Source organism: Hyperolius riggenbachi, chromosome 2 (assembly GCF_040937935.1).
Source record: "Hyperolius riggenbachi isolate aHypRig1 chromosome 2, aHypRig1.pri, whole genome shotgun sequence".
NCBI lineage: Eukaryota > Metazoa > Chordata > Amphibia > Anura > Hyperoliidae > Hyperolius > Hyperolius riggenbachi.
The window spans coordinates 41268570-41294546 of NC_090647.1; the positions used below are offsets into that span (position 1 = coordinate 41268570).

The 25977-nt window shown below is 43.9% G+C and overlaps 1 protein-coding gene and 1 long non-coding RNA gene across 10 annotated transcripts in view; one reads left to right on the plus strand and one right to left on the minus strand.

The window, feature by feature from the left end:
- The window catches only part of DLG2 (discs large MAGUK scaffold protein 2), a 1711631-nt gene that overhangs the window by 326942 nt on the left and 1358712 nt on the right, over positions 1–25977 (plus strand). The gene's annotated exons all lie outside the window — the stretch shown is intronic.
- Positions 1501–11858, minus strand: LOC137545454 (uncharacterized). The gene is made up of 2 exons (XR_011026039.1): positions 11752–11858; positions 1501–1667 (listed from the first exon to the last, which is right to left on the minus strand). It is a non-coding gene; the product is annotated as an uncharacterized lncRNA (long non-coding RNA).

A 25977-nucleotide genomic window follows, 5' to 3' on the forward strand; every position in this document is an offset into this window, starting at 1 on the left:
TCTTGTTAACAACCTTGGAGCAGTGTTCTGTATTAATTGCAGATGGTGTAGGTCTTTGTTTGGAAGGCATAAAGGGCATGGCAATAGTCCAACCATGATGTGATGAAGGTGTGAACTATGGTTGGAAGACCCTCCAGAGGTATGCATCATTATTGCAATGTTCCTAAAGTGTAAAAAGGAAAGTTTCACAGCATACGAAATTTGATTTCAAAGACTTTGAAGTTTGAAGAGATTTGAAGTCCAATTCCCCATCAACCAGTACAGCCCAGCTCAGTATTCATTTTCCCTCCCTACTGCCTTAGCTTACTGTCCCTCTCACAGTAATCATCACCTATATAAGAGGCTTACATCACTGTGTAAACTCTTCAAAGGGAAGGGGATTCAATTACTTTCTGGTCATAGTGTTATCCGAAACATCTTATCCGAAACAGGAAGCTTTGTGTTATTTGCCTGCTGAGATAAACTTGGTACTGTAGTTTAAAAAAAATAATAAACTTCTCACAATCCCACTGGTTCTGTACAGTTCCTGCAGTTAAAGAGACACTGAAGCGAAAAAAAAAATGATGAATTGTATGTGTAGTACGGATAATTACTAGAACATTAGTAGCAAAAATAAATATTCTCATATTTTTATTTTCAGTTATATAGTTTTTTTTGGTTTTTTTTAATAACATTGCATCACTCTCTAATATTTGCAGTTTGCACATTACACTCAGCATTCTACAGTAAATGATTTTACAGAGCAGGCCAGTGAACTATTGACCTGTCCTCTGGAGAGAAAAAGAAGATACAATGCCTGACAGTTGAGATAACAAGCTTTAGAAGACCGAGCTCTCTGCGACTTTGAAAGTCGTGCAGCTCAGTGGCTCTTTTGCATAGATAATAATTGGAGTTTCTTAACTCTTCCTGTACTGGAAACAATATTAGACTCATGTCTCTGTTCCTAATGTTTTATTTCTTAGCTGTACTACGCATACAAATCATTATATCATCATTTATTTTTCACTTCAGGGTCTCTTTAAGGTTGCCATACATCTAGCGATTCTGATTCAATCGACAAATCCATCGACTTCATTGAGCGATCGACTTCAGTATGATTGATTGAAAGTCGATGGACTAGTGGCCCACACACTACAAGGGATACACTATGCAATTCACCTTGACTAATCGATCTGACCAATGTTGTGTCTCCATGCTCTGAATGCAAAAATCGATTCCTGTGCATTTGACGGATTTCTTGCATCTTGCTCGATTGACTAAACTGGTCCATTTGACATCATATCGGCCAAATTTCATCGATTGGGCATGCTGGGACACATTCTTTGTTGATTCTATAAAGTGACCGATTCAAATGGTAGATTGTACAGCCAATTCACTAGACGTATGGTTTCCTTTAGGCAAAGGCACCCAGACCAGGCACAAAACACAAAATGAGGACCCATTTAGAGAAAAAAAAGGGGGGGGGGGGGGGTTATACATATATTTTGAGGGGACTAACTATTTTAGCAGTTTTTAATTTTTGGAGTTACAACCCCCTTTAACAAACAGACACAGGTTCACTTAAAACGTTCCCCATCTTGGGTCAAAAATGCTTGAACTGTCTTCATTGTCACAGTTGTGAAGATTTCCAATCCTAATCTACGATGCAGCGCATGAGGAGGGAATCCCTAAACAGGAATAATAGCAGAGATAAAAAGCTTATAGACAACCCATCCTCTCTCTTCCCAAATAACGTAAAAAAATGGCATACGCTTTAAACAAATTAACATTGACAGTCTTATTATATTTTGTCTCTAGCATAATAAAATCGGCCCATTAAGTAAAGAAAATGGTTATTGCATTACAGCGTAATTCCCCGCACTGAAAGCTACATTGTGCTAAAATTTAAATTAATAATTGCTCATATTGCAAATTAGAGAGAGATCTATTTTAGGCCTCAGAATATTTGCCATTAAAAATGAGTATCATATAATATTCACCTGAAAAAAAGACTAAGGGCTTGATTCATCAAGCTGTGGTGCTAAAGCTTAATGTGCTGTAGTGTGCGCTACGCATGCCTTACATAGCAGCGCTCGCTGCCATGTACGGAGTGTGCCTTCCTTAGTTACGCGCATTGCTTCCTTAGCAATACGCGTAACATTAAAGGGACACTATGGTGAAAAAAATGTAAAATATGTGCAAACATAGACAAATAAGAAGTACGTTTTTTCCAGAGTAAAATGAGCCATAAATTACTTTTCTCCTATGTTGCTGTCACTTACAGTAGGTAGTAGAAATCTGACAGAAGTGACAGGTTTTGGACTAGTCCATCTCTTCATGGGGGGACCCTCTAGGATTTATTTATTTTCAAAAGCATGTAGTGAATGGCAGTTGCTCTGTCCAACTGCCAAAAAACTGTGCAGCAAGCAGGGAGGCGGGCCAGCATCATTGTTTAAATCCTTTTTGGGGAATATCGGTATAAAGAATAAAAGCCTTTCTGAAAATCTCCTATGAATAGATTCCACATGGCCTCACAGTTACGTTAAAGCGGAACCTCCAGAGTACAGACAAAAATCCTCCAGCCTGCTAGTAAAAAAAAGGTTATATTTACCTGAGAAGCCTTGTCCCGCGAAGCCGTCCCTAAGACCCTGCATCACCCGACTTCCCTCTCTCCCCATAAAAAAAAATGCCATGACATTTACTGCAGTAAATGTCTGCAGTACTAACAGGCAGAGCCGGGACAAGGTTCTTCAGCACCCAAGGCTGAGACACCAAAGTGTGCCTCCCATCCCAGCTGTCACACACTGATTGCTATTAGACTAAGAGGCGCCCCAGCCCCCCCCCCCCCCAACACCTTAATCTCTCTTTTTCAAACACAATAGGGGAATGATAGCTGAGTGAGTTGTGTGCCCCCTACTACACTGCGCCCTGAGGCTGGAGCCTCTCTCACGTCTGTCTCGCCCTGCACCCTCTCCTACACTGCGCCCTGAGGCTGGAACCTCTCTCGCCTCTTTCTCGGCCCGGCCCTGCTAGCAGGAACAGTGGCGTAGCTTAAGGAGCTGTAGACCCCGATGCAAGTTTTACATTTACACAGTCTATACAAAACAATTGATACGGCGCACCAAAACCTACCAATGGCAACTACAGTGTCAGAGGTGCAAGAAGGGGATGAGGAGCAGTTTGTTTATGATTACTACTATTCATAGTATCTATAGAAGTGATTATTATGAGCACAGGACCAATAGAGAGCTAATACTGCAGTTGAGGGAGGGCCCTTCTGAGCCCCGATGCGGTCACAACCTCTGCAACCCCTATTCCTACGCCCCTGAGCAGGAAGTACTAGCAGGCTGTAGGATTTTCACTGCACTCTGGAGGCCCGCTTTAACCTCCCCTTTCCCCCCAGTGCACTGGTTGTCGGGGGTGTGGCTTTAGCATGAGATGCGAGCGGGAAGTTCAGCAATAAATAATTCATCAAAAAATTATGTTCTTATAACTTAGATGCAGAAAAGAGTGCCTTAATCACTTAAACAGAGGAAGGGGAAATCATTACATCAGGCAATTCTGGATTGCATTTAGGATGCTCTTTATGATGCTTTTACATACATATTTTTACTACGCATTTCTCATGCACTTGCCATGTACTTGCAATATATTTCCCCGTACACAACAGCATTAAAAGCAGTGAAACAGGATATGCTGCACCGGCAAAAACACAACACGATGCAAAGTATGACAAAACCGCCAGTGAGATCGCCTAGCACCGCTTCACTGGGGCCGCCGCAACTGACGGGAGCGCCATTTCTAAGAGCCGGAATCTTACCTCTCAAAGGATAAGGGTACTTGTGAAGTCAAGTGCGTTTATGGTATCTGTTTCCACTCTCTTAATACCAACACTGCAGCCACAACTGTCCTCCTAGACTCCTGTAGCACTCAGCTGCTTTGCTTGTTTATGTCTGTCCTCATGGCAAATACTGATTTATTACATCGGTCTCTGCAAGTTTTTTATGAGGGGGGGGGGGGAGTTATTGGGCGCAGAGAAGGTAGGTATGAATTGTCATATGTCATTTGTGCATATCATTTTTTTTTAAGAGAAACTCTGACCAAGAATTTAACTTTATCCCAATCAGTAGCTGATACCCCCTTTTACATGACAAATCTATTGCATTTCACAAACAGACCATCAGCGGGTGCTGTATGACTGATTTTGTGCTGAAACCCCTCCCACAAGAAGCTCTGAGTACCGCGGTACTCTGGGCAAACTGCCACAATGTAACAAGACTCACAGACAGGAAATGGCTGTTTACAGCTGTCTCTAACAGCCAGAACAGCTAGGAGCAGCTACATAACCTGCCCACAGTAACAATGTCACCATGTGATAAATTTCAGAATGTGAATCTGGGAGAGGAAAGATTTTACAATGAGCAAACACTGACTAAATCATTTATACATAGTTATTGTAAAAATGAAGCACTTTTTTTTTATTACATTATTTTCACTGGAGTTCCTCTTTAAACACTAAAAAATCAGACAGTGCAAATATAGAAACTTGAAGCCGGTTTTACACTTGATTTTTGCGGTGCGATGCTTCTGCCACATCCCACCGCAGCGTAAAAAACGGCAATCGCATGACCCTGCTGCAGGGTGCGCCAACAGGGTCAAGTACATAGCACAGACCCCCCTCTCCCCGTTCAGTCACATATTCCATGCTGGGGTTCCTGTTGGTCTGCACAGGAACTCTGCGTCGCATTGCGCTGTGGCGTTTTCACTTAGTGCATCATTCATAGACTTCCATTGCCCCAAGCACCGTGAGTTGAAGGGGAACTTCAGCCTAAACAAACATACTGTCATTACGTTACATTAGTTATGTTAATTAAAATAGATAGGTAATATAATCTCTTACCCACCCTGTTTTAACAGGCAAATGTTTGTGATTTCATGGGGGCAGACATCTTTTTCATGAGGGCAACCATTTTTTTGGTTGAAAGGAGGTGACAGGGAGCATGAGACACAGTTCCAGCTGTCCTGTGTCCTGATCACCCCTCCCAGCTGCGCGCGCTAGGCTTCAAATCACAAATTCAACGCGCGGACTAGGCAACAACAACATCAGAAATCCCATCATGCTTTGCACAGCATCAGGGGGAAAATGCCCGGGCAGATTTCTTTGATGGGGTGGAGCTCAGCTTCTGTGCAGCTACAAATGAGGCTTGGGTAAGAAAAACAAAGTTCTGATGCTGTGAAACTGTTAAAGAAACACCCAGCCTTTTCAGTGCTGCTGAGTAGATTTTTAGTCTGGAGGTTGATTTTAAGCATGATGTTTGCGGTAACATGCTGCAGCCCTTGCATTGGATCGGATACTTCTGGCGCACCGCAACGGACTGCAATAGGTGTGAACGTCTCCATAAACTTTTATTGCTTTTGCAACCCCTTACGGTAAAATAGGGTAACGCAAGGGGCTTCAGTAAAAAGAGCCATAACAATCTTTACCATAAATAAACCATAATTTACCATAATTCAGGTTTACCAATTTCATCATTTATATCATTGCACACTTCTTGGAGTAATACAATATAGACTTCTTTGTAGTTTAGGAGAATCAATGAATCTCCATGTTAGCCCCTAGTAATAATCAATTATAAACCACTTTCTGTCATTTTTCCAAGCCTGAGCACTTAGCTTGATGCGTTTTGTGAAGAAGATATACTACACTTCCTCAGGAGACTTGGGTGGACTAGATAATGGACCCCCTGTTTGGTCCAAAACCAAAATTAAGTAGTACTGGTTTGTATGATGGTGCTTCTTCCAAGAGGTCGATATGTTATTAGGAGAACCAAGCAAATCAAGGCAAATATTCATAGGTTAAAGGAAAGGAGAAGATTTCAATATATATATAGTATATCCCATTATTCCAATTGCCTTAAAGAGACACTGTAGCGAAAAAAATATATGTTATAGTGAATTGGTTGTGTACTATGAATAATTACTAGAAGATTAGCAGCAAAGAAAATATTCTCATACATTTATTTTCAGGTATATAGTGTTTTTTCTAACATTGCATCATTCTATAATATGTGCACATTACACAACACTCAGCATTCAAAATGAGTCTTTCAGAGCAGTCTGTGAAGTAATGACCTCTCCTCTAGCAGAGGAAAAGTAAATAGTCCAGGAACAGTTGAGATAATAAAAGTCAGATAACCGCCCTCTCCACGACTAACTTAGTCGGAGAGCTTAATGGCTTGTTTGCATAGAGACAACAACTGGAGTTTCTCAACTCTTCCTGTACTGGAAACAATTACACTGATGTATCTGATCTTAATGTTTTATTTCTTAGCTGTGCTACACATACAAATCATAATATCATCATTTTTTTTTCGCTTCAGTGTCTCTTTAAAGTGTACCAGAGACTTAATAGTAGAAATAATTGATACCCCGGGGCTTCCTCCAGCTCCATAAGCACATCTGAGTCCTTCGACGTCCTCCCGTGGTCTGCTGTTTGGCTGCAATCAGCCCCTGTAACTAGCTCAGTCGCGTCAGTCGGGGTCTTCTGCACATGCGCAGGACCTCCATGCATGCGCAGAAGACCACTACTGACGCAACAGAGCCAGTAACCAGGGCTGATTGCAACTGAAGTCAGACCGCGGGAGGACGGCAAGGGACTCAGATGTGCTTATGGAGCTGGAGGAAGCCCCGGGGAAGTATCGATTCTTTCTGTTCTCAGGTCTCTGGTATACTTTAATCAAATTAGTTGGTGAACAAGGATAAAGAAAATCCAAAATGCACTTGGAATGGAGTATCAGGTTCTGACTATCCCAGGTATACATTGGAGCTCCTTCTGGGGTTTGCTAAGATGGCATGGCAATCACAATGCATACCTAACTCTTCTACACCCAATTATTCCCCCTCCCCTCACCCCCCCAAAAAAAATACTCCAAGAGACCAATGTAACAAATCAACTTCACTTAATTGGGAGGTGGGAACCCTAACAAATTATTTAAACTAAAACAGAGTAGAGGCAAAGAACCGGCACTGCAGATCTCAGTTCATGTGCATAACATTAGTATTGAATGCTTGGAGGATGGCATCGGGTATAGGCTGTATGCGTGCTCTGACCTTGGAAACAAAACAAAGTTCAAAATGGCAATGTAGAAAGGAGGTCAGCACTTGCAAAAATATCAGCATAAAAATAGCTTTATTTCAGCGCTGGTCGTAATGGAAAAAACTATGCTTACAGATTATTACGCGTAATTTTACGATATTACGCAATTACGGTTACGGCGTAGGAAATTATCTACGGTTCATCACTGTAATTACACGTTAATTTACGCAGTTACGCGTAAGGATACCGTAATGTAGGCGCTTACACTACGATGTTACGCGTAGTGCCATAATACCCATTAATGCGTACTTTTTGACGCATACGGACGATGTGTACGCAATAGCCGTCAATTTGACAGCTATTGCGTACACATCATTCGTATGCGTCAAAACGTACGCTTATATACTGAAGGGCGGCAGAAGATACTATTGGTTGCTTAGGATGTTGACTGATTGGCTACTCTTACAAAAGGGGAGTGTACGTTAGTAATTACGCGTAAAATTACGCGTAAGTCATCGTAAAATTACGCATACCTAGCAATTACGGTAGACAGCGTAATTACGATACCGCTTTATGGCTTACGCGTAAATTACGCGTAAGACCGTAAGTTACGTGTACAGATGTACTTCATGCTTGTTGCATTAGCCAAGACAAATAAAGCCATTTTTATGCTTATATTTTTGCAAGTGCCGACCTCCATTCTACATTGCCATTTTGAAATTATTTAGACTTTGATGTTACCCTTTGATAGGTCTCTATTTTTTGGAAATACAGAGTAACCAAGCAGCTCGGGGTGACCCATACCACTTGGAATGTATAGGTGGACAAAAGAGACCTAAAAGCCCTCCTACTAATAAGCAATGCTTGGTGGAATTTGCCATCTTAAAACAGAAGGTAACTTGCAATAATTCCGCTATAAGAGAACATCTGTGGTTACCCACAATGCACCACTACTAAATATGCCAGTTATCTATTTTTGCCCCTGTAAACCAGGTTAGCATCCAGAACCGCTGGTGTATAGCAAGCCTATAGCTTTAAATTTTACACAGCCACATCAACCCCACATGTAGACAGCCTGTTTTGGACTTTTGGTCCTCATCAGGACATGGCAGGAAATTGAACTCATGTCAGACATGTCACTTTTGGGGTTGTAACAAACAAAGAAAAATCACACCTTGAAATCTATTAAAAATCTATGGAACTCCCATTGCCGCGTCAGCTGTTTGTGCAGGGCCGACTGGCAGCCCCCCAGGTGTCCCTTCATCCAGTGCTACCCCTGCAGAGTGTTGGCATCTCCACACTTTTCCAGTGTCCTGCCTCCATCCCCACTGCCTGCCTGTTCCCCCTGTGACCCCCAAAGGTATTTAGTATTTTTGGCTCAGTGCCAACTTTCTACTTGACTTGAAATATACAAATAATTCTAAGTTGATGCAGAATTATGCAAATGATACTGCAAAGCTGTGCAGCCTAAAAATGGACCAATCAAATGCTTTCACTGCAAAATTTGATGACCCAATTTATATTTTAGATTTTCATTAAAATTAGCATGGTTCTATACAGGGGCGAGCTTGGTTCTATAACTAGAGCAGAGCAACGAGACCCATAGGTGCAAGAGGGCCCCATATACTAACCTTCCCTTCCTCCGATACAGGGGACTATAGTTTAGATCAGGTGGTTTTGTGACTACACTTGTTATGGGTGTGCAGATCATGATGGCCACACTTGTTGTATGACCCTTGTGAGATGGGCCCCAAGCAGGGCCGGAATTTGTGGGAAGGCCACATAGGCTGGTGCCTAGGGCGCTGGGATGGCTGGGACCGTTTTGCAGGTGTATGGCTGGCTCACCTGCGCTGTCCGTTTGCAGTTAGCATAATTCTCAATCTTCTCAATGTATTTGCAGCTCAGTGACATCCCTGCTGACTAATGTGGACTTTGGTGCATGTAGATTTGGGCAAGACAATTTTTAAATGCCATTCAAACATAGCTGGCACTGGCGTGTAGCTGTAGCTTTTTTTAAAAAAAAGATTATATGGCGGTCTAAGGGTTAGTTTTGTCCTGGTTCACTACCAATCCCATTCTGTCTGTCTCAGCCCCATCCCTAAAAATGTTTCTGGCATAGAGCTGTCACTTTAGGCTGTAATTATGAGATTGCCGGACGTGACTCATTCGGAATGTGATATTACCATTCACATCAACGTTTCCAAATGCAGCTTCCAGCGCAGAGATAGGAAGAAATGCTGACGCTGCTTCCCCGTGCCTAGATCCATGTTTTCACTCCTTTTACAACTTTAGCCATTGCTCTTGAGCCTCAGGGCCCTTTCACACCAGGGCGGTGCTGTATTTTTACCGCACCCCACTGCTGGACAATGAAAGTCTATGGAGACTTTCATACTGTGACGTTATGGCGGGACGAGACGGAAGTGACGTTTTCGCCGCATCCCCGATGATGGTCCAGAACTACGTTACCACGCGGCTTCTCCGGGTGCTACGTCGTCCCGAAAAGTGGAGTAGCAATAAGGATTGCAGAGGTTGTGACCGCATCAGGGCCCTTGGGTCAGAGGGGCCCCGTAGGGTCCTCCCTCAACCGCAGTATTGGCTCTTTATTGGCCCTGTGCTTGTAATAATCACGTCTATAGATACTTTGAACAGTGGTAATCATTAACAAACTCTTCCCCATCCCCTGCATGCACCTCTGACACTGTGCTTGTCCTTGGCATGTTTTGGGGGGCCGTATCAATTGTTATGTGTAGAGTGCTTTGGGGGCCCCAATGTAAAACTTGCACTGGGGCCCATTTCTCCTTAGCTACGCCACTGGCCCCGAAAGTCATGTGATGGCGCGCATGCGCGGAAAAGTATTTTTACAATATGCTCCCGTGCACTGGACCATACCCCGGAGCATACTTACTGCATACCTTGAAGCAGGAAGTGACTGCAAGCGGGCGTCACTTCCTGCTTGGCCCAATGCCAGATGGGGAATACCGCGTAGTGATGCGGTATTCCCCGAAGGCCTGTTTCTGGAGATGCGGTGCGGCGGAAGGGACGTACCGCATCACTGCCATCAGTTTACAATGTGAAACCAGATTCAGGGCCCATTCACACCTAGAATCGCAAATGCGGGAGTGATTTCTCTGCGATTAACGCAGCAAAATCACTGGACACTGCGGCGGTTTTGGAGTGATCGCGATTAGCGTGCTTTGCACGCTAATCACAATTGCTAATTGCGAAATGCAAATCGCCGGCAAACCGCTGCATGCAGCGCGTTTGCGGTTATCGCTAACCGCAAACGTGGCAGTGAGAACACTGCCACTTGCTACAATGTGTAGCGTTTTTTACAAAACTGCTAGCAGTTTGCCATGAGCGGAAATCGCGCGATTCCCGCTCAGGTGTGAATGGCCCCTGAAGGTTGCCACATAGCATACAATAAAGGTGGCCACTAACTGTCCAATTTCTAGCGAAAAATCGTTCGAGCGATCAGAAATTCTGATCGGATTGGTGGTAAATAACCTCCATTGATGGACACAATCGATTATGAACGAGTGAAAAAATGTCGTCCGAATGAATTTTTGTCGAACCAAAATTTGGATTTTCTTGTTAGTTGTGATAGATAGGAAGCAAAGATTGGTTCGTTGATGGTGTAGTGCAGTGTTTCTCAACATTTTTTTGGTATGTATCCCTTTTAAAACCCTGGACTCACCAAGTACCCCCTGGCATAGTAAACAATATCACACGTACCCCTTGACAAATATATATTTAATCGTAGTACATTATAATTGGTTCTAAACAATTTCCAAGCATTTACTATTGCTTTTAATTAGCTAAAATACTAATTTAGTGCTGTTTAAATAAGATTTATCATTTTCTAATACTCTAAATGTGTTATTTTTGGTTAAGTATATCAAGCCCGAGTATCCCCAGTGACCATCAGAAGTACCCCCTGGGGTACGCGTTCCACATGTTGAGAACCTATGGTGTAGTGAACAATGTATTACAATATTTCACTTACGATCAGAATTTCTGATCGCTCGAACGATTTTTCGCCAGAAATTGGATCATTAGTGGCCACCTTCAGTTTTACGGCAATTCAATAAAAATGATCGGTTAATCTAAAGCTTCTTTTTGTTCAGTAGTTCGAGAAATTTGATCGAATTTCCCGTTTTTATTTGATAAAGGGTAGGAACACACTAGGCAGATTCGTATTTGCGTTTTCCACTATGTGCTAAGGAAAACGCATATGCCATTCTGCCTACTGTGTTCCTACCCAAAAGAAGATCAGGAGTGTTGGATTTTTCTGATCAATTTTTATGGAAATGGAATGGTGTATGGTAGATTGACAATTTCTTGATGTACAGACACAAGCATTTTTTTTCTAAATTTGTAATCATTTTTTTTCATAATCGGGGAAAAATTTAACATAGGTGTGTGGCTCATTGGTCAGATTTTTGAAATGTTACAATCAGTCGGAAAAATTGATTGCAATTCTTGAATTGAAAAGATATTTAAAAAACCGTATGGTGTGTTGTTCTTTCCATGTATGTGACTCGGGGAATGCAGGTCGCTACTAGTTATGTTTGGAAACAGATGCTTAAAGAGGAACTTCAGCCTAAACAAACATACTGTCATTAAGCTACATTATTTATGTTAATTAAAATAGATAGGTAATATAATCTCTTACCCACCCTGTTTTAAAAGAACCGGCAAAGGTTTGTGATTTCATAAGGGCAGCCATCTTTTTGGTTGAGAGGAGGTGACAGGGAGCATGAGACACAGTCCAAGCTATCCTGTGTCCTGATCACCCCTCCCAGTTGCTAGGCAACGTAAATAACAACATAGGAAATCCCATCGTGCTTTGCACAGCATCAGGGGAGAAAAGCCCGAGCAGTTTTCTTTGATGGGGCGGAGCTTAGCTAAAAATGAGACCTTTATAAGAAAAAGAAAGGTCTGATGCTGTGAAACTGTTAAAGAAACACCAAGCCTTTTCAGTTCTGCTGAGTCGATTTTTAGTCTGGAGGTTCATTTTAAAGAGAAGGGAGAAGTCCCTGCGACTGCAGCGGGCCCAGAGCTGTAAGGGGGCCCCAGCTACTACTTTACTCCCTCCAATAAAAAGATCCATCCTTCAGATCAGGGGGTTTTGTGGCTACACTTGTTATGGGTGGGAAGATCATGATGGTCACACTTGTTTTATGACCCTTGTGAGATGGGTCTCCAGGCCATAAAGGGTAGTGTTGGGCGAACATCTAGATGTTCGGGTTCGGGCCGAACAGGCCGAACATGGCCGCGATGTTCGGGTGTTCGACCCGAACTCCGAACATAATGGAAGTCAATGGGGACCCGAACTTTTGTGGTTTGTAAAGCCTCCTTACATGCTACATACCCCAAATTTGCAGGGTATGTGCACCTTGGGAGTGGGTACAAGAGGAAAAAAAAATTAGCAAAAAGAGCTTATAGTTTTTGAGAAAATCGATTTTAAAGTTTCAAAGGGAAAACTGTCTTTTAAATGCGGGAAATGTCTGTTTTCTTTGCACAGGTAACATGTTTTTTGTCGGCATGCAGTCATAAATGTAATACATATAAGAGGTTCCAGGAAAAGGGACCGGTAACGCTAACCCAGCAGCAGCACACGTGATGGAACAGGAGGAGGATGGCGCAGGAGGAGAAGAAGGCCACGCTTTGTGAGACACAACAACCCCGGCCTTGCATGAGGGCAAGAAGCGTGCGGATAGCAGGCTTTGTACCGCCATGCAGTCATAAATGTAATAAAGATAAGTGGTTCAATAAACAGGGACCACGCGGCAACGCTAACCCAGCAGCAGCACACGTGATGGAACAGGAGGAGGCGCAGGAGGAGAAGGCCACGCTTTGTGAGACACAACAACCCAGGCCTTGCATGAGGACAAAAAGCGTGCGGATAGCATGCTTTTTACCGCCATGCAGTCATAAATGTAATAAAGACTCGGACCTCGTGCGTGATGTGCTGGTGCTGCTTAACCCACTGCTGGACGCTTGAGAGGTCATCTAAGTAATTATCTGGTCCTGTTCTTTTGGATTTGTGAGGGTTGTTGTCCTGGACAACATGGGCGGTATTGAGTGGGTTTTCTTGGGTGCTCCCCTGTGGCCTGTACGTGAACCGTCAGGGGAAACACCTCTTCCCTTGCCCCTCCCTCTTTCACCGGATTTCTTCCTCATTTCACTTATCCTTACAGTACACGCTGACTGGCAGCAGTACAGTGGCAGTACAGAAATGCTATACAGTACCACTATTCCCAGCAGCGACACAGAGCACAATGCTATACAGTGACGGGTGAGCGGTGTACCACTATTCCCAGCAGACACAGAACAGTACACAGAATGCTATATAGTGTGGCTGAACGAGCGGTGTACTACTGTTCCCAGCAGACACAGAACAGTGAACAGAATGCTATATAGTGTGGCTGAGCGAGCGGTGTACCACTATTCCCAGCAGACACAGAACAGTGAACAGAATGCTATATAGTGTGGCTGAGCGAGCGGTGTACTACTGTTCCCAGCAGACACAGAACAGTACACAGAATGCTATATAGTGTGGCTGAACGAGCGGTGTACTACTGTTCCCAGCAGACACAGAACAGTACACAGAATGCTATATAGTGTGGCTGAACGAGCGGTGTACCACTATTCCAAGCAGACACAGAACAGTGAACAGAATGCTATATAGTGTGGCTGAGCGAGCGGTGTACCACTATTCCCAGCAGACACAGAGTGGCAGTAAACAGAATGCTATATAGTGTGGCTGAGCGAGGTACACAGAGTGGCAGTAAACAGAATGCTATATAGTGTGGCTGAGCAAGCGGTGTACTACTATTCCCAGCAGACACAGAGTGGCAGTAAACAGAATGCTATATAGTGTGGCTGAGCGAGGTACACAGAGTGGCAGTAAACAGAATGCTGAGCGAGCGGTGTACTACTATTCCCAGCAGCGACACACAATGACTGGGGGGGACCCTGGCTAGCGTGGCTGGAGCGCGAACTACCCTGCCTGCCTACCCAAAGCTAAACCCACAGACAAATGGCGGAGATATGACGTGGTTCGGGTATTTATTTACCCGAACCACGTGACAGTTCGGCCAATCAGAGCGCGTTCGGGTCCGAACCACGTGACCCGTTCGGCCAATCACAGCGCTAGCCGAACGTTCGGGGAACGTTCGGCCATGCGCTCTTAGTTCGGCCATATGGCCGAACGGTTTGGCCGAGCACCGTCAGGTGTTCGGCCGAACTCGAACATCACCCGAACAGGGTGATGTTCTGCAGAACCCGAACAGTGGCGAACACTGTTCGCCCAACACTAATAAAGGGCACCAGGGGAAGGCAAGGGGAAGGGTGTGAATATTGGGGGGGGGACATCAAAGTTTTGTTGGGGGGCCCCATGATTTGTAGTTACGCTACTGATCGGAAATGACAATTTCTGATTCCGACAAAAATCCGATTACCACAACTGTCAATTACCGATACCCCGGCTTACTAGCGATAATCCGATTCCTATTTTCGACTTTCCTGCAAAAAGTATTGTTTTTTCACACATCTGTCATATTTTCCCCAATGACTGTAATACTTACAAACATCAGAAGACATTATGGATTTTGTAAAAAAAAAACAACACTTTACATTACAGTATACTGACAAATACTCGAATTGGCTAAATACTTCCGGATACTTCTGTGTAATTTTCACTTAATTTTGTGCCGATTTTAGTGGTTAATAGCAAAGCCTCCATAAATGCTATAGTCACCAAAATTGCTACATGTTTTAAAGGGAAGGTCCAAGCAATAAAAAAAACAAAATCCACTTACCTGGAGCTTCCTCCAGCTCCTGGCTGCCGTCCTGTGCCCTCGCCGCAGCTCCGGTGGCTCCCGGTGTCCTCCACTGCAGAAGCCGACCTCGCCAGGTCAGCTTCCAGGTCGGCTTCATGTGCGCTCCACGGCGCGGGTTACGTGGTCCGGCTGACGTCATCAGGTCTGTACTGCGCAGTTGCAGTAGTTCTGCACCTGCGCAGTACAATCCTAAAGACGTTGGCCAGACCACGTGACCCGCGCGTGGAGCGCACAAGAAGCCAACCTGGCGAGGTCGGCTTCTGCAGCGCAGGACACCAGGAGCCACCGGAGCTGCAGCGAGGGCACAGGATGGCTGACAGGGGCTGGAGGAAGCTCCAGGTAAGTGGATTTTTTAATTTTATTTTTATTGCTTGGACCTTCCCTTTAAAAAGAAGGGCAGGACAAAAAAATAATAATTTTTCAAAAAGACCTTGTGCTTTACGAGAAAATCAATTTTAAAAATGCAAGGGAAAAAAATGGTTTTTAAACTGAGAAAAATTACAGTTTAAAAAACATTTTACCTTTGCATTTTCTCAAAAACTACAAGGTCTTTTTGCCTTGTTCCAACTATTCCCTTTAACATACATAGCAGTATTGGTGATGATAGCATGTATGAGGGCTTTGCAATTAAAGAGACACTGAAGCGAAAAAATTATGATATAATGAATTGGTTGTTTAGTACGGATAATTACCAGAAAATTGGTAGCAAAAAAAATAATCTCATATTTTTATTTTCAGTTATACAGCTTTTTTAATAACATTGCATCATTCTCCAATATTTGCAGTTTACACACTATTCAGCATTCTAAATGATTTTACAGAGCAGGCATGATAACTTTTAAACTGTCCTGAACTGTTCTCTGCAAAAGAAAAAAACAATACAGTTAAGATAACAACCTTCAGTCAGAGCTCCCTGAGACTTTGAAAGTTGTGGAGCTCAATGGTTATTTGCATAGATAACTGGAGTTTCTTAACTCTTCCTGTACTGGAAACAAATATTAGACTTATGTCTCTGCTCCTAATGCATTATTTATTATTATTAGCTGTACTACACATACAAATCATTATATCATAATTTTTTCGCTTCAGTGTCTCTTTAACTGCTAAAGTCGGCGCAAAATTACACAAAATTGCAAAATAATAGTTCCTGATTACAAACGAAAATTAATTATGGTTTGACCTGAAATTTTGCATTACGATTTCACATCGTAATTGTGAATTACTATGCGAATCGTCTCATCGCTAATTACTTGCTTCTCTTTAATTCACCATTAAAATAATGAAGAATTATCAATGGATGATGCTCTGTAATTTACACATCCACTCTAGTTTGCTGCAGAACTCTTCCACTTCATCTTTATTAACACTTTCTATAGAAATCTAGACATTGATAAAAAAGGATGCTGAAAAATCAGCCCTTGACTGTTAAGCTGAAGATTGTCTCCTTGAACAGTTCTGAGAACAGCTGTCCTTGCTTTGTAAATCCATAGATGCCATGTCTTTTGTTGTTTCCAGTGTGAAAGGACTTACGTATGACCACTGTTCCTCACCAACGCATTACTGTAAAACTGTGGTATTTGTTCTATTATTTTTTATTTTTTTAAAAGAAGAACTTTAACCCAGCATTGCACTTCATCCCATTCAGTGGCTGATACTCCCTTTCCCACGAGAAATCTTTACCTTTTCTCTAATAGATCATCAGGGGGGTTTGTATGGCTGTTATTGTGATGAAACCCCTCCCTCAGTGTGATGTCATGACCATGGTCCTGACAGTTTCCTATTCTTAGCTGCTGCTGAGATCTGTCCAGTTCCATCTGTGATTGTATTCATGGAAAAGATATGATGTACCATGCAGTGCAGCTGACCTAGGGGTCGATTCACTAAGTCAAATAGCGCGAGCGACCTCCTGTTACTTGCGCTATTTCCGCAGCGTGCCTTAAATGTAAGCTAGTGTGCGTAATCACAGGAGCTCACACTCTGCTGTGGGTAGTGCAGCATAGCGAGCGCTAGTGGAGGAGGGCTATTAGACACCAGGGAACTTTTATAAGGGAGAGAGGTGGACAGTAGACATTGAGGTTGGCCCACGACTTGGTCCCAGAGCTCAATTTCGGCCCACTTTGTAATTGAGTTTGACAGCCCTGCCCTAGAAGGATCCCTGTTTTTATTACAGCCTAAATGTTCCCCCTAGAATAGCCTAGTAGAACCCCTTCCTCTCTTATACTTGCCAGGCCAGAACCTAGGTTTTTCCCCCAGCATGGTCTAGCAACACTTTCTCCTCTCTTCTGGTTGCCTGGCCAGAACCTAGGTTTTTCCCAGGAATGCCCTAATAGAGCCCACTTCTCTCATCTTCTTGCCAGGCCAGAACCTAGGTTTTTCCCCCAGCATGGTCTAGCAACACCTTCTCCTCTCTTCTGGTTGCCTGGCCAGAACCTAGGTTTTTCCCAGGAATGCCCCAATAGAGCCCACTTCTCTCATCTTCTTGCCAGGCCAGAACTTAGGTTTACCCCAGCATGGCCTAACAGGACCCCCTTCTGCTTTTGCTTCCTGATCCTTACCTCTGAAGGAGATGGTCACCCAACCTTGAAAGCATAATAGGGTCTACTACAAGTAGGTGAGAGTGACTTTAAAGCAGGATAGGCTAAGAGGCTTCGATGAATATCATATGTTACACCTCATACTGCGTTAGGCTTGGAAGCTAAGTGTTTAATTTTAAGTGCTGTAATACTTTTCTTGCCCGGAGAGGAGATGTAAAAAGACTAAACGCTCCCTGCAGATTTGGCCCAGCAGGACATTTTGCAGTCGGCATAGCATATAACTCTGCAGTCAACATTTCAGAGATTCTTAGCTTTACCAAGCTGTCATAGATGATATGATTTATGGCTTACCGACCTGTAGTTATGACTTACTGTTCAAACCTTTTAACCGCACCGTTGTGGTCTTAATAACCCCAGTGACGCCTGTCTCGCGCTTTTCGACACTTGCTTAAACAATACCGCTGTAGGCCAGGCAGGGGAAGAGGGGGGGGGGGTGCTTCGAATGGGTGGATCTGAGTGATGTTCACAATGGGATAGTGAAAGACTATTGTCAGTGAATGGTGCCGTGATTCCTGTAATTTCAGTATAAAGCACAAGGACATGAAAAAGACCTTTTTTGTAGCTTATTTGTTGCTCAGACAGACATTCTAACACCCGGTGTCCCCGCAGGGCATGTTTCTTGCTATAAAGGGACTTTATTGTGCAGAAAATGTGCATTCTCTGCAAATGATCAGCTACGTTAACATGCAAGGGAAAATAGATTTTGTTGTGATTTTTTGCTTGTTTACTGTGATAGATTTTGAAAAGCATTTCATGGAATGTAATTTTAAAGAGGAACTCCAGTGAAAATAATGTAATAAAAAAAGTGCTTCATTTTTACAATAATTATGTATAAATGATTTAGTCAGTGTTTGCCCATTGTCAAATCTTTTAAATCCCTGAATTACATTCTGACCTTCATTACATGGTGACATTTTTACTGTTGGTAGGTGATGTAGCTGCTGCATGCTTTTTTGGCAGTTGGGAACGGCTGTAAACAGCTATTTCCCACAACGTAACAAGGTGCACAGACCGGAAACTGCCAGGAGTACCACGGTCCTCAGAGTTTCTTGTGGGAGGAGTTTCACCACAATGTCAGTCATACAGCGCCCCCTGATAGTCTGTTTGTGAAAAGGAATAGATTTCTCATGTAAAAGGGGTTATCAGCTACTGATTGGGATAAAGTTCAATTCTTGGTCAGGGTTTCTCTTTAAATTGATCTTGTATAAAAAGTCTTTGCAAACATTTTTTTTTAGTTTTTTTCAAGTTAAAACAAAGGAAGAGTTGCTGCGCTAGTCTACACATTCTAGGCCACAGACAGCTGCCCCCTCACACTCAGGTGGTCTGGAACACGCCCTCTTTAGTCACATGGGGATGTAGTGGGAGAGTGATTGCTCCATCAGATAAAGACACGCCTCCAAGCTAAATCATAGACTGTCATGAGAGCGTGACTTCATACTAATAATATTGTATGACGGTGGAGCAGTCCTTGACAAGCCGCCTAGGGAGATTGGAACACGCCCTCTTTAGTCACATGGGGATGAAGTGGGAGAGTGATTGCTCCATCAGATGAAGCCACGCCTCCCTGCTGAATCATAGCCTGTCATGATGTGGCAGTGAAGCAGTCCTTGACAAGCCACCTAGGGAGACTAAGCCTGCCCCCAAGACTCAGCAAAAAAGTTTGAAGAAACACAATCATCTCCACCCAGAGCTAAAGTGGAACTCAGCTCTCAGTGTTTTTTTCCACCTCCAGTTGTGCAGGAAAAATGAAAAGTCTGTCCGTCCTTTAACCCTTTAGCAGCCAATTTATTTAGAGGCTTGGAAGTGCTCCAGGCCAATTTATTTTCACACATCATTTATTATTTTTTACATTTCCTAGCTAATGATTAGTACTGCTGTAGTGTGTATTTGTGGCCACTTGTCATTAGGGGGCAGTGTGAGGCAATAACAGAGGACTTCTGCTTTCAGTTTCTATATCCTCTGCTAGAGGGAGACATCAAAGTATTCCAAGAATTTACAGCACAACGAGTTCTGCTGACTGAGGTCTAAAGCAGTGCACTTATCTCAAACAAGATAGTTAGTTTGAAGCTGCTAGTGGGTTAAGGGTAAGTTCCTGGTTTCATGTGTGGTTAATACCATTTGGGTGGTCATATGCTGTGATCTGCCTTCTACTTCCGCCACATAGAAAGGCAAGCCAGTTGTATCTAAGTGTATGAGGATAGTAAGGAAAGAGTGCAGGGACCTCGCTGCAGACAATTGTACTTGCTCCAAAACAATTGTTTAATTGCATGTATTCAGTGATGTCCCGACCTGGGTTTCGGCAGACACCTTTCGTCAGGGGATGTGACAGTGTGCAATGCGTTCACGTTGTTTGATCCGCCATGAGCCTGCATATCATCATCTTCACTGCTGGCAGGCATTATTCAAAAACAATGGAAAGTACCCACTGCTCTTATCTTTCTATATATACACACACAGAGAGGGACATATTGCTTGCTTGGCAGTTGGAAATAGCCATTTTTTCACAGACTGCAACGAGGTTCACAGACAGGAAGCTGTCATGGTCATGACATCACACTGTGGGAGGGGTTTCACCTCAATATCAGCTACACATGTCCCTGATGATCTATTGGAGAAAAGGTAAAAGATTTCCTGTGGGAAAGGGGGCATCAGCTACTGATTAGGATGAAGATCAATACTGGGTTAAAGTTCCTCTTTAACGTGTATGGATGTGCTCCAAGGTATTTATACTACTTATCCCTTGATGACGCTATCAGTGCCGATGCTGTCATCCTCACGCTCTATTGTAGTGGGGGTCAGTGTCGGGGCTCCAACCGTTGTTTAAACCCTTAAAGAAAACCTGTGATGAGAAAAACCTCCCCTGGGGGGTGCTTACCTCGGGTGGGGGAAGCCTCTTGATCCTATCGAGGCTCCAAAAGTCCTCCTGTGTCCCACGGTGGTCTTGCTCTGGCCCTCCGAACAGCGGGGATGTAAATATTTACCTTCCTGGCTCCAGCGCAGGTGCAGTATCGGCTCTCCGCCTCGGAGATAGGCGGAAGTAGCTGATTGCTGTCGGGCCGCTCTACTGCGCAGGCGCAAGTCTCCTGCAAGTCTCCTGCACCTGCGTAGCAGAGCGGACCCGACAGAGATACACTATTTCCGCCTAGCTCCGTGTTGAGAGCCGAAACAGCGCCCCCCACTAGAGCCAGGGAAGGTAAATATATCAAGGCTTGTCAGACTTGTCGAGCCAGACTGCCGCTACAGGGAGGGGGGAGCCTCATTGGGATCCTGAGACTTCCCCCTCCCGAGGTAAGTAACCCCTAGGGGACATTTTTTTCAGCACAGCGTTTCTTTAACCCATTCAGGTTCCGTGGTTTTCACGAGAGAAATGTTCACCTCCCATTCATTAGCCTATAACTTTATCACTACTTATCACAATGAACTGATCTGTATCTTGTTTTTTCCGCCACCAATTAGGCTTTCTTTGGGGGGTACATTTTGCTAAGAGCCACTTTACTGTAAACGCATTTTAACAGGAAGAATAAGAAAAAAATGGAAAAATTCATTATTTCTCAGTTTTCAGCCATTATAGTTTTAAAATAATACATGCCTCCATAATTAAAACTCACGTATTGTATATGCCCATATGTCCCGGTTATTACACCGTTAAAATTATGTCCCTATCACAATGTATGGTGACAATATTTTATTTGGAAATAAAGGTGCATTTTTTCCATTTTGCATCTATCACTATTAACAAGTTTAAAATAAAAAAAATATAGAAATATTTCATCTTTACATTGATATTTAAAAAGTTTAGACCCTTAGGTAAATATTTACATGTTTTTTTTTTTTATTGTAATGGTTTTTTTTATTTATAGTAAACATTTTATTTGGGTAGTTTTGGGAGGGTGGGGGGTAAACAATAGATTTATAATGTAAATGTGTGTTGATTTTAATTTATTTTCATTTTCAGGTGTAGTTTTACTTTTTGGCCACAAGATGGCGGCCATGAGTTTGTTTACATGACGTCACTCTAAGCGTAACACACGCTTAGAGTGGCGCATCAGGAAGGGAACGGCCAGAAAAGGCGCAGCTTCCGAGAGAAGCTGTCGCTTTTTCAGCGGGGGAGAGGAATCAGTAATCGGGCTTCATAGCCCGATATATTGATTCCCTGACTACCGAATCCGCGGCCGGGAGTGCGCGCGATCGGCCGCGGGGGCGCGCGGTAGCGCACATGGTTTCTGGACGTAGTTTCTACGTCCAGAAACCAAAATAGGTTAAAGGGATACTGTAGGGGGGTCAGGGGAAAATGAGTTGAACTTACCCGGGGCTTCTAACGATCCCCCGCAGACATCCTGTGTTGGCGCAGCCACTCACCGATGCTCCGGCCCCGCCTCCGGTTCACTTCTGGAATTTCAGACTTTAAAGTCTGAAAACCATTGCGCCTGCGTTGCCGTGTCCTCGATCCCGCTGATGTCACCAAGAGCGCACAGAGCAGGCCCAGTATGGTCTGTGTCTGCGCAGTACACTCCTGGTGACATCAGCGGGAGTGAGGACACGGCAACGCAGGCGCAGTGGTTTTCTGACTTTAAAGTCAGAAATTCCAGAAGTGAACTGGAGGCGTGGCCGGAGCATCGGTGAGTGGCTGCGCCAACACAGGATGTCTGCGGGGGACCATTAGAAGCCCCGGGTAAGTTCAACTCATTTTCCCCCGACCCCCCTACAGTATCCCTTTAAAGCAGAACTGTGACCCTCGCAGTTAAAATGGTCCCAGGTTTTGCTGCACTGATACAGTAAAGCAATGTTAAAATAAATCTAAGTTTTGGGTTTTTTTCAGAAGAGAATCAGTACTCCCTGTCTTGCTGGTTGATAGAAATATAGGAGGTATCACTGTTATCCAGCTTTTGCACTTTGAACGACATCTATGGGTGGAGACACCTCAGCCCACTGCTGCCCAGCCCCCCCCCCCCCCCCCCCCAAAAAAAAAATTGCAGCTTTTTCAGTAGCAGCTAACTAGCATATAAAGCCATTACAGTGCTTGTAAAGGAAGCCTACAGTGTTGCCCATAATTATTCATACCCCTGACAAATTTTGACTAAAGGGAACTTTTATCCAAGCAGCAAGTAATCTTTTGATGGGAAATGGCATAGGTGTCTACCAAAATATAATAACATGAGGTACAAGATGCATTATTGTGGGGGGAAAAAAACATTTCTCAGCTTTTATTTACATTTGAGCAAAAAATGTCTAGCCCAAAATTATTTATACCCTTCTCAATAATCAATAGAAAAGCCTTTATTGGCTATTGCAGCAATCAAACTCCTCCTATAATTGCAGATCAGCTTTTTGCATGTCTCCAGGTATTTTTGCTGATTCATGTTTAGCATGTTTTGGTGTGATCATGTTTAGCAGTGAGCCCCAAATCTTTCAGGTTGGAGGGTCTTCTTGCCACCACCCTGATCTTTAAGCCTCATCTACACGGGTTTCTACTCGATTAGCCGCCGGATCGCCTCTTCCGCGTCCCCGCGTGTGCCCACCGCGTCCCCGCTCGCCGTGCGTGCGCCGGATTAGATTCCCCGCTTGTCCCCGCTCGATTCCCTGCCATTGTCCCCTCGCGGGGAACGAGCAGGGAATCAGCGGTGGGGAGGTCCGCCCTGTCGGATCTTATCAATCGAGCCGCATCAGCGGATCGATTGATAAGCCACATCGCGCCGCGTCTACGCGTGTAGATGCGGCTTAAGCTTCCTCCACAGATTCTCAATTGGATTCAAGTCAGGACTTCAAAACGTTAGTGTTGTTTTCTGTTAACCATTTCTTCACCACTTTTGCTGTGTGTTTTGGGTCATTGTCATGCTAAAATGTCCACTGGTGCCCAAGGCCAAGTTTCTCTGCAGACTGCCTGATGTTGTTGAGAATCCTCATGTATTGCTCTTTTTTCATGGTACCATTTACTGTGATTAGGTTCCCTGTTCCATTGGCTGATAAACATCCCCCAAAGCATTAGGTTCCCACCACCATGTTTGAGAGCGGGGATGGTGTTCTTTGGGTTGAAGGCTTCTCCTTTTTTATGCCAATTGAAGGAAACATCATTGTGACCAAACAATTATTTTTTTTACATATGTTAAGGAGAGTAGTGGGTACAAGTAAAAAAAACATAATTTTTCAAAAAGACCTTGTAGTTTTTGAGAAAATCAATTTTAAAAATGCAAAGAAAAATGTTTTTTAAACTTTCATTTTTCTGAGTTTAAAAACGTTTAAAAAACATTTTTTTATTCTTGTTATATTTAAAATAGATTTTCTCAAAAACTATGGGGTCTTTTTGAACATTTTTTTTTTACTTTTACCCACTATTTTCCTTAACATATGTAGCAATTTTGGTGTCAAAAGCTTGTATTGGGGCTTTGCTATTCACTACTCAATTCGGGCAGAAAATTACGCAAAATTAAGAATGACTATATGAAATCAATAGAATTACAAATTGTAATTACCTATTATTAAATTTAGCTGAATCGTAATTAGTTGATTACGAACATCACTATTGCTTATCTGTTTCTGGAAGATGGGCCTATGTGTGCTCTGGCAGAACTCTGTAAAGGGTTGTGTGTAATGACTGAAGAGCACAGAGAGCTGAGGGAGAGGCTTCACTCCTCTTTCATTGCTTCTCCACCTTTCTTAAAGAAAAAAAACAAAAAGTTCCCCTGTGGAGTACTCACCCCGGGTGGGGGAAGCCTCCGGATCCTATCTAGGCTTCCCCCGTCCTCCGCCCCACGGCTGTCTCACTGTGCCCCTCCGCGCGGCGGGGATGTAAATATTTACCTTCCCTGGCTCCAGCTCAGGCGCAGTATCAGCTCTCCACTCGGAGATAGGCGGAAATAGCCAATCACTGTTGGGCCGCTCTACTGCGCAGGTACAAGTCTCCTGCTCCTGCATAGTAGAGCGGGCCCGATGGAGATCGACTATTTTCGCCTATCTCTGTGCTGAGAGCCGCAACAGCGCTCCCACTGGAGCCAGGGAAGGTAAACATATCAAGCCTTGTCAGGCTTGTCGAGGGAGGATTCCACGACACTTCGGGGGAGCCAGTGCTGGATTGCCTGCAGCTACAGTGGAGGGGGAAGCATTATTGGGACCCTGAGGCTTCCCCCTACCGAGGTGAGTGCCCCCCAGGGGAACTTTGTTTGTTACAGGTTCCCTTTAAGGAGGTCATGTGCAGATCTGAGATTGTGGTTGGGTTGGTATCTGGAAACTAGTGAAGAGATGTACCGGGGAGAGAGATTGTGTAGAGCTTTGTAGGTTAAAGTTAAGAAATTGAACTGGATCCTCTGGTTAGTTGGCAGCCAGTGAAGAGCTTGTCAGAGAAAAGCAGCAGAGGAAGAGTGAGAAGAGAGATGAATGAGACGAGCAGCAGAGTTCAGTACAGGTTGGAGTGGTGCCAGTCTGTTAGTTGTTAGTCCGCAAAGTAGTATGTTGCAGTAGTCCAGACGAAATATTATAAGCCTCCGTAGATGCGCAGACGTGCGCGAAACGGCCGTCAGGCTTGACCACCCAGCACCCACCGCACCTCCAGGTACCCCACATCTTACTGTATGCCTTTTATATGCAAGACAGCCCTGCTTGCTGCTGATGTGCACATCTCTGTTTGCATGAATGTCAAGATTAAACACAGCTTCCTGCAGTGCCGGTTTTCTTCTGCCTATTTGCTTCATGTGCTAATACGCTTGCCTATGTACCTGAGCACGCCTAGCTGCCTGATTGGGGATACCTGCATGTACGCTACCCTAGCTCACTTGCCGCACCATAGTGCCAACCTGCTTTCCTCCTCCATTTGCGTTGAAATATTATAAGAGCATGTATTAACATTTTAGTCGTGAAAGGTCAGTTGTGAGATATGTTTTTGAGTTGGAGATTCTCTCTGTGCTCTCGGCCCACCGCTGTCTCCTGTTGAAATTTTACACTTTCGGGAGTCCTTAGGAGGCTTCGGAAACACTTGTGTCCATGATTGCGTCTGAAGACAGGTGGCTTTGTACTGTGCACGTGCCAGTGCAAGTGTGTTTACTTGTGCATGTGTGGTACGGAGCCACCTTTCTTTGGAAGCATTTCAAAGACACAAGTGCTTCCTAAGCCTTCCGAAGACTCTCAAGGTGTATTCGTTAGTCAATTAATTTAAGTGGTGGTGGTGTGTGTGTGTGTGTGTGGGGGGGGAGTTGTAGGGGAATGTGTTGGTCTGAGGACACAGAGGAAGGACTGGAAAGGCTCCATAGGATCCAGAGCCTTCCCTCTCCACAGGTAAATATCTAACTTTTTTTTCAGGCCACTTCAGTGCTTCAAGTTTCTTTGTTGCTGCATTGCTATTTCATCATATGCATACTTTACATAACATACATAATACTGTCTCCTCAAGGATTCTTTTTTCAACTGGAGATTTGACTTTAATATACAGTCATGAATAATTATCAAAGTGCACCAGAGACGGAGAGACGGACGG